Source organism: Alligator sinensis, unplaced genomic scaffold, assembly GCF_000455745.1.
Source record: "Alligator sinensis unplaced genomic scaffold, ASM45574v1 scaffold2041_1, whole genome shotgun sequence".
Taxonomy (NCBI): Eukaryota; Metazoa; Chordata; order Crocodylia; family Alligatoridae; genus Alligator; species Alligator sinensis.
In genome coordinates, this window is record NW_005843741.1 from 24,095 (window position 1) to 27,830 (window position 3,736).

General features: G+C 40.2%; 1 long non-coding RNA gene across 1 annotated transcript in view; it reads left to right on the forward strand.

Moving 5' to 3' along the window:
• The first annotated feature begins 428 nt into the window (after nucleotides 1–428).
• LOC102383600 overlaps nucleotides 429–3,736 on the forward strand; it is a 15,769-nt gene continuing 12,461 nt past the window's right edge. Inside the window, exons 1-2 of the long non-coding RNA XR_325575.3 lie at nucleotides 429–515; nucleotides 1,185–1,335. This is a non-coding gene — a long non-coding RNA (uncharacterized LOC102383600). The remainder of the gene's footprint in view (nucleotides 516–1,184; nucleotides 1,336–3,736) is intronic.

The following is a 3,736-nucleotide window of genomic DNA, read 5'->3' on the forward strand; positions in this document are numbered from 1 at the left end:
AAGTAAGTTTAAAGTAACCTTCTTCTGGCCATATTAACCTAAACAGAGAGATTGGAAGCCTTGACATCACTTTGTGGTAGCTTTATTTCCTAACCAGTGCTGTTTTGTCAAGGCCTCCTGAGAGATTTGATAACTGTGATTCTCCTGGACATTTCATGGAAGAGCCAGCCAGGGTATATAGCAATCTGGAGTCCCCCGTGAAACCATTTCACTTGGTTTTCTTATGCTGGTACAGACAGGCTGTCAAACCTTGCTTGCTATTTTCCAGGTCAGATTGGAGAAGGGAGCCAACCAAAGATGATGATTAAAATAACCTAGTCAAATGTGGTGGACTTCAGATTTGCCTGTACAGTCTCAGATGGGAGGGCAAAAGGCTGGTAAAGAGATTTTAATCTTTTAAACAAATTCTCCCTACAGGTGGTTTTTTTTGGTATATGTTGTGACTAGCCGTTGTCACCTTCAAGCTGTATATTAGGCTGCCTGCAGTGGAAGTTTATCCAATTTAATATTACCAGGTGGGTAGATTGCAATCTTAGCTTCAGTACCTGATAGCATGAGATCAGGCTGCAAGCCCTGTGGATAGCGACTTAAATTCCTTAACTTGACAGACTTGGGTCTCTGGGTTTCTTAGAGACTGCAACAATAAAATAATACTTTGACTTAAAATATATATATATTCATATGTTCAATATTTAGTCTGCTGAATGTAATCAGGATCTGGGGCTGGTGATCTAGTATAGGATGCACACACTTCCTCTTCTCTGCCATAGCAATGTGGGTCTCCTGGGGTTCACCAAGCCTTGAGGGAGAGATCTGACACCAGGATAATTATTTTTTTCCCCTCTGAGTTCACTAGTGAGCCTTGGGCCCAATTTCGTAAACACTTTCAGTTCCTCTTTATAACTGAATTCAAGATAAGCATGTGCACGAGTGAGTGTGAAGTGTTGGTTTTCCTGGAGTGGAGAATCTGCTGCTTTGACAATTTTAAGATACAATATAAGGCAAACTATTTAGCTACATGTATATTCACTGCTTTATTGGGGAAGGCTTTATGTTCACAGCAGAAAATGTAAAACTTTTAGCATGTTTTGTTGAATGACTGTTGTTTTTCCAAAAACCAAGCAGCTTGCAAGCCATGAAGTTGATTTTCAAATCCTTGCTTTCCTGTACAAATCTCTTTGTAGAACTGGACCCTTAAGAAGGACAATGAAAAACCTAAATGGAGGCACAGAAACCCTGCTGCAAAACCCACTGTGGGCAATCTCCACGCAGATCTCATTTCCCTGTTCTTTGCGTCCCCCAGCTACAGCACAGCACTTCAGCATGTAATGAATGGTGAGCACAGGGATCATCCCACCTCCTTTTAGCAAAGCATTTAAGGTGCTGCTTAAATCTGCTCTAGTCTTGTGGTAGCTATCAGAGTCCCTAAGGAAATCTTTTGGATTCCAGGAATTGGGCTGAATCTCCTCCTAATTGAATCGCCACCCAAAACTTCACACAGCCCTACTAGATCAGTGCTACTTCTTGCTGAAAAGAGTAGCAGTGCCATTCACATTAGCAAAGGCGGTGTCCAAGTTTCCAAAAAAAATCCTATGTTTTTAAAGCATTTACCTAGAAAACCGCGCACACAGTCTTGCAGTTGGACCAAAAGCAAAGTTAATTATGTGTTTGTTAGTTTTTTGAGGAGTGGGGGTGGGGCTGGGGAGGAGGAAGAGGGGCCTTAAAATACTTCCATTCATAAATGAGCAGCTAAGAGATAATGGACTACATGTGCAATACATCAAGACACAGCAGTTAAAACTGGTTGCTTGTTTGAGGAGGCAAAATGAGGGTAGCGTGGTGATTTACAGAACTGGCTGGAAAATAGTTTTCTTTCTGTGGCAAAGTTTGTCATGGGGGGGGGGAGACTTAACTCTAAAAATAAATTTTTGGATTCTCAAAGCCCCCTGTCATGTCTTTTGGGAGCTGTCGATCAACTGCTTCATGTTCCCATAGGGTATTGTGGTCTCTCATATTAGTTATGGCAAGAGATGTGCCCAAATAATTTACACGTACCAAGTGCAAAAGGTCCAGCAGGAAGGAGTGAGATGCAAAGGTTTCAGAACTAGTTGTTTGTTTGTTTGGTTGTTTTTTTGAGTAGTGACCTTCAGTAAGGTTTTGAGTAAGCTTTGGGTATGGCCTCATGGCATATGTGATGTCTTGTGCACGGTATCCTTTTAAATGCACGCACAGGTGATAGGAATACCCCTTATGTAGTGGGTGCATGGAAATTGGGAGCTAATGGATCAGGCTTGTGATTCCATCAGCCTATCATTAGTTATAACTTGCTGGCAGGGCTTAACTGAGCACCTGCAGTAATTATGAATGTGGGTCCAAGGTATAAACTAGAAGATCAGTCTGCAAAACGTTATACTATCCCCATAAAATTCATCACTGGCAGAAATAAATCACTGGTTATAGATTATCATCATCCAGCCAGGATGCTGAACTAGACAAAACCCCACTGTAAAGATCAGCAAAAGAATCATTGCAGCATCTCAGTGGAACATCATGAATTAAGATTTGTGCTCAAAGCATGATTTAGGGCTAAAGGCCAGGAGCCGGGTGTCTCAAGTATCACTTGGAAGTTTCATTCAAGGGCTGTCACCATGTGTAGTTCACCTGAGCTCCTGGTATGGATGACTGCCAGATGGCAACAGCTGTGGAAGGATGCAGAGGAAGTTTAAAGCTCCTTGTTTAGGGCAATGCAAAATTATTCTGTTTTTTTTTTCTTCAGTCTTGAGATATTATGTGTAGTTGCTTTCAAACTTACAAGCAACAAAAGTAAGAAACAGCTTTGTTTAAAAACCGCACTTTATAGTTAACTTCCTATTGATTTTTACCTGTCAAGACAGGGTTAGTATTACCACCATCATTATTATGGGTTCTTAAAGAATCCCTGTCAAAAGGGAGTAAGCAGCAATGTGTCTTCAGTATGCTGAAGACAAATACATTCAAATATATTGAGGACATTTACTCCTCTTGCTAGTCCATGCTGAAGGTCAAAGATACCATTTCTCTAGTATTGGTACTTCAGTGATCTAGATATAAAACTGTCCCTGTCTCTGTAACTCTGTCTATGCTGCAGTCACACCTTCACTTGCATAGCCTTTTTTTGCTGGTCAGGCAAAGCTGTATTTCATTAAATATTCAGACAGGCTCTAACCTGGGCTCTTTTTTAAAGCCATAAATTAGCAAAGCCTGCTAAGTACACACTCACATTTCCATCCAATTTATGGTTTTTTCTTTTTTTTCCCTAATCCTCAGCTACGATTCATCACAATGAATGTTTCATTCAGCATTTTACTTAGAATATTTTTTTCTTATGAAAAGGATTTTTTTTCCAGTGGGGGGGGTGGAAAGCCAGTAGATAAATTTCATGTCACTCCAGCAGCATGTCCTTTCTCCTACACATGTCCCTTTCCCTTTAAAATTGTTGCTGTCATGCTGATGTTAACATTTGTTAATACTGACATGGGTTATAAAATTGATACATATGCTGGGTTACTAAAGGCACACGGTTGTTTTAAAATGGTTGCTGACACTATTTTAATTTTTCTTTGAATGCTGGCATTTTCCCCAGGGGTTTTAAAAATTGCTGAGCTGGTTTTATGGAAATGCAGCAGGCTTCTCTATGAGCAATGTAATTTTAGTGTTTATGCAAAAGGAATTAGTTTCTATAAATCTACTTTCCACA